We start from the raw sequence: 16801 nt of genomic DNA, 5'->3' as shown, positions 1-16801 counted from the left end.
TAATAAAAAAGACAGTGCAATTAATATTGTAGTGTTTGAAAGGTCTCAAAAAATAACACCCAAATTCCCTGCCCAAATTTTGAGAAGAGAGTGACAGATGAGATATCAGAATACCATCTATATTCCTGATAAAACTGTTATTGGAAGGCATGGCTTATTCTGTAGATAGTTTTGCTTTGTAATACTGAACCCCTGAGTTAAACAGACTTACCTGGTCATTAGCAGAATAGGACCAGGAACATTTTCCCTATTTACCTGGAGAGCCTATCCATAGAGAAGCATTGGAGAACTTCTGCTTCCATCTAGTGGGTAGGCTTCCAAGAACAAAAAGCAAAGGGTAGAATTATGCTTACATGATTCATTAGTCTAAACTTACCAGTCAGGTAAGTCACTATCCTCCTTCTGGGGGATAAATAAGTGGAAGGTAGAGAGAGTCAAAAACTATTTAGTGACAGTTCTTCATAGAAGCCATAGGATTGAGAAAAAGGCATTGCCTCTGTCAACACGATAATAGAAAAAGCTATTTGAAATTCTGACATCTTTTAGACAACACATATTTTACTTTTTTGCTTGTCACCTTTCTTTTTTTTTTTTTTTTTTTTTTTTTTTTTTGAGATGGAGTCCTGCTCTTGTCGCCTAAGCTGGAGTGCAATGGCACTATCTCGCCTCACTCCAACCTCCGCCTCCTGGGTTCAAGGATTCTCCTGCCTCACCCTCCCAAGTAGCTGAGATTACAGGCACATGCCACCACTCCCAGCTAATTTTTGTATTTTTAGTAGAGACAGGGGTTTTGCCATGTTGGCCAGGCTGGTCTCGAACTCCTGACCTCGTGGTCCGCCCGCCTCGGCCTCCCAAAGTGTTGGGATTACAGGTATGAGCCACTGCGCCCGGCCCTGCATGCCACCTTTCTTGTAACTATAGTGTCTATATAGTTGCATGGAATGTACATAATTTAAAAACTGAGCCTAGATTCTGCCTTTTTTCATTTGTTTCTTTCAACAAAATTGAGTTACTTATTTCAGTGCATTTATTGTTGCACTTAATACTCTCTGTCATATTTGGGTTGATAGGCCTTTCCTGTTTCTACATTTTGTGTCCTTTAAATGCAGGGACAGTATCTGATTTATTTTTGTAACCCTGGTGCTTGGTATGTATCAAATAGTTTATTGAGTTGAATTATTGGATTAAATACTGTTTTCTTTATCACTTCACAGGCCTTTTTTTTCCTAGATGATACATAATACTCATAATTTCATCACTGAAAGTAACTTGAAGAACAGGATGCCTAAGGAATAAGTTCTTGATGTCACAAAACCCAGCAAAAATCTTCTTCAGCAGGGGAAGCTTACTTTAGGTGAATGCCTCAGTTAATAGGTGAAGCTTGGAAGAGTTTTGCAAGTTGGGAGAATGGAAACTAATGCAGGACATTGTGTGCAGGAGTTACCTCTAAAACAAAAGGAGGGACATGGAATGATAATTTGAGGTGAGATCATAGTGGTGCAGTAGGGTTATAAACAATTTTGACATTACTTTTTCAAATATGACTTGCAGAGTTAAAAATTCCTAGATGTTTGAATGGTTCTCAGTTAACGAGTATTGATAGAACATTTTCAGTGCTTAGATTGCACTTTTGATTTCTAGAGAGAACTTCATTTTTAACATAAATTTACCAATTTTAATAGTTCACCAAGGAAGAAGATAGTAGTAAAATACTAGTCATAATTATTTAGCAAACTCTGGAAATGTGATTTTTTTTTAAAAAAAACTTTTCTTTAAGTTCAGGGGTACATTTGCAGGTTTGCATAGGTAAACTTGTGTCATGGGAGTTCGTTGTACAGATTATTTCACCACCCAGGTATTAAGCCTAGTACCCATTAGTTATTTTTCCTCATCCTCTTCCTCCTCCCACTCTGGTAGGCCCCAGTGTGTGTTGTTCCTCTCTACGTGTTCATGTGTTCTCATCAAGTACATTTTTGTAAGGTAACTGAAGTTTATCTTTTTACAAGTAATATCTTTTTAATTTAAACACATTTTTGCTGTGACTATTTCTATTATGTTTATCCCTATTTCTGCTTACCCTGAATAGATCTTGATGAAAATAATATATTTCTCTGTTAAGTAAGGGTTGTCATTTTAAAAATTAGTAAACATATATTTGACAAAATTATTAACAAGCACTGCAGAAGCAGTTCATACAATCTGCTTGGTAAACTGAGTGATCTCCCAGTTCTGTGTTCCCCCAAATAGTTCACCCACAATTCCATAAAAGGTTCTCTTTAGGCAGATGCAACAATACCCTGAAGGCGTAATTGTTAGCTTTATAGTCAGCATTAAGCAATTAAAATCCTCCAAAATTAATTCCAGACTTGGCTGTAACCCTAAGAGCCATTCTGGAAGACAGAGAATGTAGAGTTTACAAGATCTTATGCCCTGTTTATAAGGGAGGGGAATATCCCCAAAATATTTAGAAGAGTTCACACATATTGAATGCCACTAATTTCTTTTTTTTTTTTTTTTTTTTTTTTGAGACGGAGTCTTGCTCTGTGCCCCAGGCTGGAGTGCAGTGGCGCGATCTCGGCTCACTGCAAGCTCCGCCTCCCGGGTTCACGCCATTCTCCTGCCTCAGCCTCCCGAGTAGCTGGGACTACAGGCGCCCGCCACCTCGCCCGGCTAGTTTTTTGTATTTTTAGTAGAGACGGGGTTTCACCGTGTTAGCCAGGATGGTCTCGATCTCCCAACCTCGTGATCCGCCCGTCTCGGCCTCCCAAAGTGCTGGGATTACAGGCTTGAGCCACCGCGCCCGGCCGAATGCCACTAATTTCAATGACAAGAGCCTATTTCTAATATTCCTTATATTATTACTTCTAATATTCTTTTTTTTTTTTTTTTTTCTTTTTGAGATGGGACTTGCCCTGTTGCCCAGGCTGGAGTGCAGTGGCGTGATCTCGTCTCACTGCAACCTCTGCCTCCCAGGCTCAAGCGATCCGCCCACCTCAGCCTCTGGAGTAGCTGGGGCTATAGGCACATGCTGCCATTCCTGGCTAATTTTATTTTTTGTATTTTGTAGAGATGAGGTTTTGCCATGTTGCCCATGCTGTTCTTGAACTCCTGAGCTCAAGTCATCTGCCCGCCTTGGCCTCCCAGAGTGCTGGGATTGCAGGCATGAGCCACTATGCCCGGCCCCTTCTAATATTCTGATACTAGAATATGCCTTATAGTATTCTTTCTAATATTTCTTATATTTCTAATATTCCTTACATTAGTCTTTAGGGCTAATAGGAATAGCTTCTGAAGTGCTTATAATAGCTGCTTTGGGAGTGTGGCCTTTCTGATTATATGCTAGCTGATCACCCGTGGAATATAAATTCTTGTTAAATCACATATTTACATTTAAATAACAAGAAAGGAGAATATAAGCACCCTGAAGATAAGAATTTTTGTCTGTTTTGTTTACTGCCATGTCCAAAATAATGCCTGGTCAATAGTAAAAGCTCAAATAGCTATTGAATGGGTAAATATCACAGTGACTTTGCTGAAGTATTTAAATAAGTTTCAGACATTATAAAAATAAATACATTTTGGCCAAAAGCTTAATTAATTAATGCAAGAGTTAAAAAAAAAGAAAGGTTTGAAGCATACAGTCCTATTTCAGGGGGCTCAAGAATTTAAGAGGAAGAAAGGGGGAGACATCCAGGTAAGAGGACATGCATGCTAGCTTTCCAATATTGGACATTATCTACTTTTTCTGAGACAGTATCAACCCTTTGACCATGACACATCTTTTCGTAACAGAGTCCTACTTAAGCTCAACATTTAATTGGTACTTGGAGCCAAGAAATATATTGTGGGCCTACATTTTTTGCGTATCTTCTGTGTTATAGCCTCTATACAATCTAAGGACACTTTGTTCTTTCTCTCAAAATTCTTTCTTCACTTTTGAGTAATTTACTTTTGAATTTATAAATACCTCACCTTATTATTCATCATATTATTTGCATTATGTTAAACCCTGGTCAACCCTTAAAATGTTAAAGGAAAGACATTACTATATTTTTTAATGAATACACTAAACTTTTAAGTACAAATACATTTGTCATCAGCCTCTGTAAAGCCATCAAATGTTTGAAAAAAAATTTTAAACAGGAAGCAAAGGGTCTAGTTTTAAGAACTTAGCTGTGAATGGATGATATCCTACCCATTTAATAGTTCTCCAAATGAACAGAAAGTATACAATGAAAGGAAGGTCCCTTAGAGGTATGAAATTTTTCTGCAGCACAATCCTGTCTGTCTTCTTTATTCAATAATTTGTAGTCATTTTCAGAATTCATTCCAAAAACCAGCTTATTAGTTTAGATATCAGCACACCGGTCTTGGCAAAAGGCAACCCAAAAATAAACAACACTATGTCAAAAAGGATGAAAAGCCAGCGATCCAACCAGTAGAATTGTTTTGGAAGCCTGTTTGTCTCGGACTGAGACCACATATTAAGTCTTGGCTGTTGCCGTCCATTCTTGCACAAGGCTCCCTGCTCCTGGGGACTCTCCTGACCATCTGCCTCCACCATGCCCACCTGTATCTCACTCCTGCAGGCAAGGTTGCCACTTTTAACACTGTCTTACTGTGCCATGATATATGGATGTCTAACTGGCTTGTAAAGTCTGTTTGCCATATACTAAGTGATGTTTCTTACATTTTTATTTTTTTTTTTGAGACAGAGTCTCACTCTGTCACCCAGGCTGGAGTGCAATGGCATGATCTCGGCTCACTGCAACCTCCGCCTCCCGGGTTCAAGCGATTCTCCTGCCTCAGCCTCCCGAGAAGCTGGGACTAAAGGTGTGTGCCACCATACTCACCTAATTTTTTTTGTATTTTTAGTAGAGACAGGGTTTCACTGTGATAGCCAGGCTGATCTCAAACTCCTGTCCTTGTAATCCACTCGCCTCGGTCTCCCCAAGTGCTGGGATTACAGGCGTGAGCTATGGCGCCCAGCCTTTATCTTCTCTTTAACAGTTATTTTGCTTGCTCCTGTTGCTAGATGTTACCAATCTTTATCTCCCCTTTCCCAATTAATTACTGTTTATCAATGGTAGGTCAGGACACTGGTTAACCAAGCTAATTGGAATTCACTGTAAAAGTAAGGATGAAAAGTCCTAGAAGTCTTTCTCGTGGATACAGTATATGGACTTTGTAATATCTGTTTTGATTCCACAGAGAGTTTTTTTTGTTTGTTTTTATAAAGGACTTCTAGATAAATGAGGTGTTAGCCATATTGTTTCAACGTGAACACCTAAATACAGATTTTTTTCTTCTCTTTTTTAATGAGGTGTACGGTACATACTGTAAAGTGAACAAAACAAGTATATAGCTTAACACATTTTTACCTATGTATACATCTCTGTAATTACCACTCAGATAAAAAAGTAGAACATTTTCATACCCTAGTTGGCTTCCTTATGGTCTCTCCCATTTGATAGCCTGTCTCTAAGATGTCCACAGTTCTGACCTTTATCCTAATAGATTATTTTTGCCTGTTTTTGAACCTTCATGGAAACTGAAGTTTAAGTTTCGTATGATTGTCTTGAGTCATGAAGTATTCTTTTGATTTTAAAAAGTTTTATTTTTTTCTATTCTTGAAACATTCCATTTATTCTTGAAACATATCATAGTACCTACTATTGGCAAAATTAATTATTTTAGAGATTAAAAAATGAATAAAATATACCTTACCATCAAGAAACTTGGAGTTTAGTACAAGAAAAGAAATATAAAGGATATATTTAAAAAGTACAGAGAAGGCCTAGGAAAAGAATGATGCTATAAAAGTGAGCGTCCTAATGAAAATAGATGACACACTCAAATGGCTAAAGTAGGGAGAGTTTATGAAGGAATGATTTATAAAAGAGTGGGAAGTGTTAAGAGAACATGGTATGAGTATCTGATGAGCAACAACAGATAGCCATTATCACCTTTAGACATACAAGGGCAGAATACGGAGCTGTTAAGACGCAGATAGTAGCTGTATAGAGGTTCACTTGACAGAAGCTGTGGCTCTGGTAGCAGAGAAGCATCACTAACCAGAGGTGATTTTACATGAGAGCAGGGGTGGAGGTGGGTGGGAGATTAGGGGAGAGTAACTACTCCAGGCTCACTTCCTGTCTTTCTGTCTTCTGCTCTTGTCTTCCATTGGTTGACTCCACCCCAAAGACAGAGGGCAAGGTGGGCTTTGGATATAAACAGAGGATCCTGGGGCACTGAACAGGGTGGAGAAGAATGAAGAATGGATCTGGACAGGCAAATGAAATATTCATAGCACTACCTTTTTTTTTTAAATTATACTTTAAGTTCTAGGGTACAAGTGCACAACGTGCAAGTTGTTACATATGTATACATGTGCCATGTTGGTGTGCTGCACCCGTTAACTTGTCTTTTACATTAGGTATATCTCCTAACGCTATCCCTCCCTCCCCCCCACCCCATGACAGGCCCCAGTGTGTGATGTTCTTCACCCCGTGTCCAAGTGTTCTCATTGTTCAGTTCCCACCTGTGAGTGAGAATATGCAGTGTTTGGTTTTCTGTCCTTCCGATAGCACTACCATTTTTTTAAGGACACAGTATCTGCAGTATTGGAGGAAGGTCCTTTTAGGAAGAATCAAGTAAACAAAAGGTAGAGGAGTATTGAAATAAAGAGTATGTTGAGAAAATGGAAAATATATCAGATAGTTTGGAGTGTGTACTTAATGAAGTAGAATGTACTTAATGAAGAAAAATAGGCATAAAAAGAAAACATAGGTTAGTATTTGTAGACAAATGTTAATCTATAAAGATTAATCTAAAAAGATATATGTGCAACATAAATTGCATATCCTCTTATTTATTATTAAGTCTTATATTATGAATATTTTTATAAATACCTGAGAATCAATAGTGCCTTCATCATTAGGTGGAAGACAGTTGGTCGAGTTTTGTGCCTTAGCATGGTTATCTGGGTGATTTACACATAGTGACCTAGTGCAAATAGTACAAAGATCAGGAGTCATTTAGAAAGTGGGGCTTACAGTTAAGAATATAGGTTCTGGATTTGGACCATCTGTGTTTAATTTCTGACTCCAGCACTTTCCAGCTTGATGACCTTAGGCAAGTTATCTAATATGGACTTAATTTTCTCATTTTCAAAATAGGTACAATCATAATCGTTTTATTTTACAGTAGTTATGAGGATTGAGTAATTCACATAAAGTATATAGCCCAGAGCCTAGCAGATATTGTTAATAAATGTTACCTATTTTTTGTTTTTTAATTTAGGAGGGTATTATAGATGTCTTTGAATATTTGAAAGTCTGCCTCATGAAATAGGGATTAAACTTATCTCCATGAGAACCTCTAATATCAGAATCAGGAGTAACGTGTGTAAGTAACAGGCGAACAGATTTGGGATTAATATGAGAAAATCTTTTAATAATTATAGAGTTTCTTGACTTAGAATAGGTTAGCTCATGAGATAGTGATTTACATACCAAGGGAAGTTTTCAGGAAAACATCAGGGGGATGTTTTAAAGTATTAATGTCTCAAAATGAGAAAATTAGATAAAAGCTTTAGGATATCTTCCAACCATAATAGTGTATTACTTTATCCTAAAAAATTTGTGAAAATCAAAGTTCTAGGTAAGAGAAAATGTGTTTGATTTCCTTTTCCACATCTCTGTCTGTTCCTCTTGACAATTTCTCTTCCTAACTACCTTCCAACAATCCAGCTTACATGTCATCTTTTTTTGTTTAATGATATGTATAATTTTTTTTTCCAGAGACAGAGTCTCACCATGTTCCCCAGGCTGGGCGCAAACTCCTGGGCTAGGTGATACTCTTGCCTCAGTCTCCTGAGTAGTTGGTACTACAAGTGCAAACCACCATGCCCAGCATATTTAACAATATTTATTGAGCACATACAAATACTGCCCTGGATACTGTGATTAGTACAGTGAACAAGACACATCAGTCTCCTGCCTTAATGGAGCTTTAAGAAATTTTAGCAGAGGGAAATAGAAAATAAAAACACAGTGAAATAGTTTTCAGGTAGTTTTAAGTACTGTGATGCATGAAAAAATAAAACAGAGTAATAGTACAAAGGGATACTAGGGCTTTGGATGGTGGAGGTGGAAGTGGTGCTTTAGGTATGGTAGAAATGGAAAGCCTCTCTGAAGAGGTGACATTTTAACCAGCATATAAATGTTGAGAAGGAGCTGGTCATGCTGAGGGAAGCACATTCTAGGCAGAAGAAGTAGCAAAGGCCCTGTGGTGGGAAAGATCTTGGCGTGCTTGTTAGAAAGGAAACTGGGTGGCTAGAGAGTGGTAGGAGTGGTAAGAACAGTGTGGATCACATCAGGCCTTATACACCTTGTTAACATTTACATTTCATTCCAATTGCATTCTTATGGCAAGTCATGAGACAATTTTATTGTATAATTTATGTTTAAAAAAGATTATTCTTGCTTGTTTATGGGCTATTGATGGAATAGCTAGAGTGGAAGCAGGAAGATAGGAGGCTGTTGCAGTTATCCAAGTGAGACATAATAGTGACTTGGACTATCTCAGATGACTTTCTCCCCATTCATCCCTGGATAGAATGTCCTTTAAAAAATATTTTATAGGCCAGGCGTGGTGGCTAATCCCTGTAATCCTAGGTCTTTGGGAAGCCGAGATGGGAGGATTGCGTGAGGCCAGGAGTTTGAGACCAGTTTGGGTAACATAGGAAGACTCTGTCTCTACAAAAAATTTAAAAATTAGCCAGGCATGGTAGTGTGTGCCTGTGTTCCTAGCTACTCAGGGAGCTGAGGTGGGAGGCTCACTTGAGCCCAGGAATTCAAGGCTGCAGTGAGCTGTGATTGTGGCACTGTACTCCAGCCTGGGTGACAGAGTGAGACCTTGTCTTGAAAAAAATATATATATGTATAAATATATATGTATATATGTATGTGTGTGTATATATATTTTATAGTGTTTACCAGATACTACTGTTAAATTATCTTTATATTATATTTTAGTTAGGTATATAATTGGCTTCCTCATTAGATTCTGAGTTTCTTAAGTACAAGGACAATGTCTTATCCCTTTTCTTATTATTTTAGGTAGCATTATAGCACTTTTATTAACTTTGCACTTAATACATTGCTATTAAGTGAATGAATGAAACTTCTATCTGAACACAGGGCTTTCTATAGCTATTACAAATGGCACAGTTAAATTACGTAACTACAATAAGGTAAGCTAGATTTGAGATGGAATTAAAAAAATACCTTCTCATATTTTACACAGATAATCAATGTAGTTTGTATATAGTTTAGGAAAACCTACTAAGAAGGGAATATCCCTGCCACAACTTCATTAACCACATACTCCTTATTATCTGCATTTCCATGAAATTTCTTGTAATTTGCATAATCCTCAAGAATGGAGTCCACATTCTTCTTGGCAGAAAGTTAAAAGAGCTGTTTTTGCCTGGTAATTAAGTCCCAGTCATCAACAAGCCATGGTTTTAGCTCTTCAGGAATCTTTACTTTAACTTCAACTCCGTTCATGAATGTTTCCTCATTTTCAACAGTAGGATCTACCCGGGCCCTTTACTTCTGAGGAGGCTGAGGAGTCTCACTGGTACTGCCACCATCTCCATTTCCAGGGGTTTTCTGTTTGTTCTTTTTTGTTTTCACTTCAACATTTTTCTGTTGGAGACCAGATGTCTTCTTTCCTGGGGCAGCCCCTCTCATCTTCTCCTCTGCATACTGCTCTTGATTGGCTTTTTGCAGTTCTCACTGTTTCTGCAAAGTGGTATCCTCGTATTTGAGTACTCTGCTCTCCGGAACCCACTCATCCCAATTTTTATTCCAACAACTGTAATGTATAAAGTATTTCACTTGTTTGTCCTTTATAGCAACCTTTACACACTTTGTTTCTTGAAGAAGAGGCTCGTGAAAACACAGCACTCACTCAACCTCCTGGAATTTAGGCTTCGGGTCCTGCTTTGGCGCCATTTGTAAATGATTTGCTGCCTCCTCCTTCTCCTACCACCCCCAACTAAAACTTACTAACTTCAATTTTCAGCTAACAATCTACTGTAGTTGCTGTTATTTGAACTACTTAAAGTGAATATGAGGGTAAAAATTAGTTAATTTCTGCTTCTTACTGCCATAGGAAAAATACTGAACTTCTATATAGCACTTATACTTAGGGAGAGGCATCTTGATCCTGATTTCAACTGGGATGGAAAACTGATTTTATTAATATTCTAAGAAAAGCTTTTATTTGTATTTTTATTAAAAATGAAGTTATGTTCAAATGAAAGAGAGTATGTATGAGTCTTGAAAATTGTTACTTTAGGTAAGGCAGGACTACTAATTTTTAAATTATTTTTATAAAGAAACAACTCTTGCTCACCAAAGGGCTTGTAGAAATGGTGGGCTGGTCGCCCTCATGGCAGGTATAAAGGATATGGATGTATACTGTAACCTAATGTATAATACAGTGTAACCTAATATTATCACATATTAGGTTAATATAATTCTTCATCAGGTAGAACTGAAGTTCTCAGAGTTCGACTTGAGGATGAAAAGGTGCTTTAGAACCTTTTAGGCCTTAAGTCTGTGTTTCTGTTTTCGGGACTGTCTCCTAAAGAGAGGTAACCTTTTTTCCCGTTAGATAGTGAATTAGCACCTATTTCTCTATTTCTTAAGAGAAGACATAATCTTTGGGGTCGTTCCTTTATAATCTTGATTAAGTATTTTTTCTTTCTTGTTAATATTGTTGTTCATTTTATTTTTTGCTTATTTTTAAAAAAATTCAGATAATTTATATATAATAAAATGCATGGGCCTAAATGTTGAGTTCAAGTTTTGATGATTATATACACTTATGTAATCATGAACCAAAACAAGATACAGAATCTTTCCTTGAGCTTCTTTCCAGTCAGTTCCATCCAGCTCCTCAGAGATAGCAACTTACTGATTTCTATTACCATAGATTTCTTTTACCTGTTTTTTAACCTCTTCAAATGGAATTATACAGTATGCATTCTTTTGTGTTGAGCATCTTTCACTCCATATACTGTCCTGTAATTCATTCATATTGTTTTGTATATCAGTCATATGAATATATTCAATGAATGTGTTCTCTGAATGAATCTATTTTATGAGTAGATCACAATTTATTTATTATTCTGTCACAATTTGTTTATACATTCTTATGTTGATGAATATTTAGGTTTCCAGTTTTTGGCTTATGAATTAGGCTGCTCTGAGCATTCTTGTGCAAGTCTTTTTTGTGGAGACATGTTTTCATTTCTGTTGGGTAAATACCTAAGAGTGAAATTGTTAAGTCAGAGTAGATATGTATTTAACATTAAAAGAAACTGACATATACTTTTTCAAAGTGGTTGTACCATTTACAATCCTACCAGCAATATATGAAAGTTCCAGTTGCTCTACATCCTCACCAACATTTGATGTTGCCATTCTTTTATTTAGCCATATAGTACCCGTGATATTGAATGCCTTTTTATGTTCTTATTGACCATTTATGTATCTTTTGTGAAGTGTTCAAGTCTTTTGCTAATTTTAAAATTGGATTGTTGATTTTCAAAAAATTACTGGTTTGTAGTTGTTTCAGACAGTCATGCGTTGCTTACTCCATGTCTAGGCTATATGTTGTAGCCTATTGCTTCTAAGATACAAACCTGTATAGCATGTTACTGTACTGAATGCTGTAGGCAGTTATAACACAATGCTAAGTATTTGTATATCTAAACGTATTTGAACGTAGAAAAAGTACGGTAAAAATATGTACACCTGTATAGGGCACTTACCATGAATGGAGCTTGCAGGACTGGAAATTGCTTTTGGTGAGTCAGTGAGTGAGAGGTGAGTGAATGGAAGGTCTAGGACATTACTGTACACTATTATGGACTTTATAAACACTGAACACTTAGGCTTTTGAGTTTTACAATTACTTTATAAAAAAGTAATTACATCACAATGTCATGACAGCTACCCCTGAAAGTTTGTTATGTGGCATGTCACTATATTATGGATGTAAGTCCTTTGCCATATGTATGTGTTATGAATATTTTCTCTCAATCTGTTGCTTACCTCTTCGTTTTCCAAATGTCTTCTGATAAGCAGACATTTTAATTTTGTTGAAGTCTAATGCACTAATTTTTTTCCTTTACATTTAGTGCTTTTTTTAATACCTTGAGAAATTTTTGCTTAAGCATCTCTAAGATACTCTGTTTTCTTCTAGAAGTTTTATGGTATATGATCTAACTTGAAGTAATTTTTTGGGTATGGAGTAAGGCAGGGGTCAAAGTTTGCTTTTTCCGTGTAGATAACCAGTTGTTCCAGCACCGTTTTGTTAAAAAGACTTGTCTAAAATAAATTGATAGTATGGTTGTTGGTTTACATATAGGATGCTAGCCTTAGTTTTTAGCTTTTTCTGATTTAAATTCTAAAAAAATGAAAACCAGGTATAGAACCTATAATGAGTAAGATGGCACTTGCCTTGTTGTATTTTAGAGTTTTCTGGTGGTGTCATTTTCAGAATACATTTTGAGTTCCTCAGAATAAAGGAAATGAAGCTTATTTCTTTCATTCTCAAGCCAAACCACTCTCCGAGGATTGAGGAAGTAATCCAGGGTTTGATATGGGGCTCATGGCATAAGGTTAGGTAGACTGTTATCTTCAACTTTCCAGATTACTTAGTAAAAATAACTTGCATATATGTAATGATACCTTTCTATGTTTTAGATGTTGTTCAAAGCACTGAATTGTAAACATATTCTCACTTAACCTTTCCCTTGAATCTTACGTATTTACCTTTTATTTTTTTAAATTTAAAATAAAAAATTAACAGAGTAAAATAGGTATTTTTTGGTGTATGGTTCTATGAATTTTACCATGAGTATAGACTTTTTATATCCTCTACAGCATTCAGGATATAGAGTTGTCTCATTGCTTCCAAAAATTCCTTTGTGCTTTCTATCCCTTTGTAGTTGCATCTTCCTTCTCTCACTAATCCCTGGTAACTACTAGTCTCTTTTCCTTCACTGTAGTTTTATCTTTTTGATGTCATAAGTGAAGTCACACAGCATGTAACCTTTTGAGACTGGCTTCTTTTATTTAGCATAATGCCTTTGAGATTCATCCAAGTTGTTGCATGAACCAGTTTATTCTTTTTTATTGTTAAGTAGTAGTCTGTTGGTTGGATTTACCTGTTTATCCATTCATTCATCCTTTTTTTTTCAGGAGGGGAGGACAGAGTTTTGGTCTGTTGCCCAGGCTTCAGTGAGTGCAGTGACATGATCTCGGCTCACTGTAACCTTTGCCTCCCAGGTTCTAGTGATTCTCATGCCACAGCCTCTGGAGTAGCTGGGATTACAGGCATGCACCACCATGCCTGGCTGATTTTTGTATTTTTAGTAGAGACGGAGTTTTGCCCTCTTGGCTGGGCTACTTTTGAACTGGCCTCAAGTTGTCCACCTGTCTTAGCTTCCCAAAGTGCTGGGATTACAGGCATGAACCACTGTGCCTGGCCTATCCATTCATTGTTTGAAGAATATTTAGTTTTTTTTCCAGTTGTGTTGATTAGGAATAGAACTGCTGTAAACATTCATGTACAAGTTTTTGTGTGAACATTAGTTTTTATTCCTCTAGTGTAATACCTGAGAGTGGGATTGCTGGGTCATTTGTTAAGTGTGTGTTTAACTTTATAAGAAATTGCCACTGTTTTCCAGAGTGTTCATGCCATTTTGCAGTTTTACCAGCAATGTATGAAATGTGTATGTATGTAGTAGTTCCACATCCTGACCAGCACTTGGTATTGTTAATATTTGTTATTTTAGTCATTCTAGGTGTGTAGTGGTATTGCATCATGATTTCAATTTGCATTTCTTTAATGGATAATGATTTTGAACATCTGTTTTATATGGGTTTATTTTCATTATATATCGTCTTTGGTTAAGTGGATATAAGTCTTTTGTTGGGTTTGTGATTTGTAAATATTTTCTTCCAGTTTGTATCTTGTTTCTTCATTCTATGAACAGTGTCTTTCAAAGAACCAAAGATTTTAATTTTAATGAAGTTCCCGTTTTTCAGTTTTTTATTTTAATAAGTTCTTTTGATGTAATATTTAAGAACTTTTAAACCACAGGACATGCATATTTTTTCTTATGTTTTCTTATAAATCTTATAAAAAAGTTTAATAGCTTTATGTTTTGCCTTAAGACCTGTGATCCATTTTGAGATGATTTTTGTATAAAGTGTTAAGTTTAGGTTTATTTTTTCCTACATACAGAATTTTAAATTCTAACATCATTTGTTGTAGACTCTTACTTGTTTATCGAATGGCTTTGGCACCTTTGTCAAGAATTAATTTGCTATATTTGTGTGGATTTATTTCTGGGTTATTGATTCTGTCACATTGATCAATGTGTCATTCCCTCTTCCAATATCACACTGTCTTGATTACTAGAAAATTGTGTAGTGTGAATCTTATCTTTTTTTTCAAAATTGTTTGGCCTTTGCATAAACATTTTAAAATCAGCTTGTTTATATCTATGAAAAATTTGGCTGGGATTTTCATTATAATCGCATTAAATTAGTAGAATCAATTTGGGTAGAACTGACATTTTTAGGCTCTTGAGCCTCTATGCTTGGGCCCACTCCCACTCTGTGGAGTGTACTTTCATTTTCAATAAATCTCCACTTTTGTTGCTTCATTCTTTTCTTACTTTGTTTGTGCGTTTTGTCCAATTCTTTGTTCAAGACACCAAGAACCTAGACACCCTCCACTGGTAACATATTTTGGCAAGTCAGTCAGGATGTAAAGTAAGTTTGGGATATTTTTTTTTTCCTTTTCCTTTCTGCTCCATGCAGAGGAATCTCTCCTTCACTTGGGACCCTTGGTGGGCAGCACCTAAACACAGGCAACTGCAGATTTCTGGCTGGGGTCACTCTGAAGGACTCTTTTCTGTCTTTTCCGGTTGTGGTCCCTGATCCCTACATGTGGAGCAGCTCAGGGCCAGCTCACATGTGTTTCAGGCAACTTAAACCTTCTTTTCTTATACTAAAATTCTCCCTTACTCTACTCGACGGGCTAAGGACAAAAGAAACCCACCTAGCCTCCAGTTCCTAACATTACAGTTCATGGAATGGAGCAAAGTCCACTTTGCACTCTAGTGGAACAGGAAGCATGCTGTTCCACTAGAGTGGAACCAAATGCTCCTCCTTTGCTCCATCACTGCAGTGGAACAGGAAGCACGGGCCTTATCAAATTATAAGGATTCTGAAAGTCAGGGATTACACCTAGGAACCAAAGGAAGGCTCATAGTAGGCCATTGCCTCTGGAGGGAAAACATGCAAAGCAGCACTGGTGCTCACCTGAGGTCAGAGACGTCTGATACTCCAAAGTTTGGACCCTCTTTGGGGTCCAAAGACTGGACCCCAAAGAGGGATGCCCCAGGGGATCCTTCAGACCTCAACCTCTCTGAAGGGAACACCCTTGGCAGAGGTCCTAAGGCCTAGTACTAAGCCCTTCTTAGAATTTTATCTCACAGTTGCAATACTGTTTGGCCCCAGTATTGTTTGGAATCAAGTGTGCTGTTGAATGGGAAAGTGAGATGGAGTTGCATGTATCCAGGCTTTGATGCTGCTGTTCCAAGCAGGGTTGGGCCTGGTTAGTATGTGATGTTCTCCTTTGGTGCTGTTTGGCCCCAGTGTTCTTTGGAGTCTGGGGAGGTTTGACCTTTAAAAATTAAACTGCCATGGAAACTGCTTTACCTGAAATTTTGGTTCACTGCCTTCATTGGATTAACTATTGGGGCAAACAAAAGTAAAACTGGCAAGTTTGTATTGCTATCTCATGGCTAGAGTTCCAAGGTGAAACTATTGAATCTTCATTTATGTGTGTATATACATGTCTAGATATGTTTATTTGTATGTACACTTATTGTTACATGTTCTGTCTACCAAATTGACATATAGGTAGAAGAGTACTCATAAGTTAAATAAGTCTAAGTACTTTTCAAGTTAATATGACTTAAGTATAACTTTACTAAACAAACTGGTTTTAAAATTATTGGTAAAATAAAAATAGAAATGAGTTGGAAAAAAAAAAAGAATGGACATTTTTACTGTTGACTCTTCCAATCCACGGACATGATGTATCTCTTTATTTACTTAGGTCTCCTTTGATTTTATTCATCAGTGTTTTGTAATTTTTAGTATATAAACCCTGTTCACTTTTTGTTCAATTTACATGTAAGTACAGATCCTCCTCAACTTATGATGATGGGGTTATGTATCCAGATAAACCCATCGTAAGTTGAAAATATTGTAAGTCAAAAAACATATTTTTGGCTTATAATATTCTCACCAGTCAAAATCAGGCTTTCAATTTATGGTATTTTCACCAGTGAAAAGCACACTTTTGACTTAATATTTTCAAACCAGTGAAAAGCACATTTTTGACTTAATATTTTTATCCTTTGAAAACACACTTTGAAATTGTGATATTTTCAACTTACAGTGCATTTATCTGGACAAAACCTCATCGTAAGTCAAGGAGCATACTGACTGTATATTGCTTTTGTACCACTGTGATATGGTTTGGCTGTGTTCCCACCCAAATCTCATCTTGAATGTGGCTCCCACAATTCCCATGTGTCACAGGAGGGACCCAGTGGGAAGTAATTGAATCATGGGGGAGGGTCTTTCCTATACTGTTCTCGTGATAGTGAATAAGTCTCATGAGATGGGATGGTTTT

General features: G+C 36.9%; 1 protein-coding gene and 1 pseudogene across 2 annotated transcripts in view; one reads left to right on the top strand and one right to left on the bottom strand.

Moving 5' to 3' along the window:
• The window catches only part of LOC105486928 (phosphodiesterase 3B), a 206540-nt gene that overhangs the window by 18936 nt on the left and 170803 nt on the right, over positions 1-16801 (top strand). The gene's annotated exons all lie outside the window — the stretch shown is intronic.
• Positions 9348-10022, bottom strand: LOC112427581 (mortality factor 4-like protein 1 pseudogene; annotated as a pseudogene).

Source organism: Macaca nemestrina, chromosome 12 (genome assembly GCF_043159975.1).
Source record: "Macaca nemestrina isolate mMacNem1 chromosome 12, mMacNem.hap1, whole genome shotgun sequence".
Classification (NCBI taxonomy): domain Eukaryota; kingdom Metazoa; phylum Chordata; class Mammalia; order Primates; family Cercopithecidae; genus Macaca; species Macaca nemestrina.
Note: the sequence above shows the minus strand (reverse complement) of the source record. Positions and strands in the feature narration are given on the sequence as shown.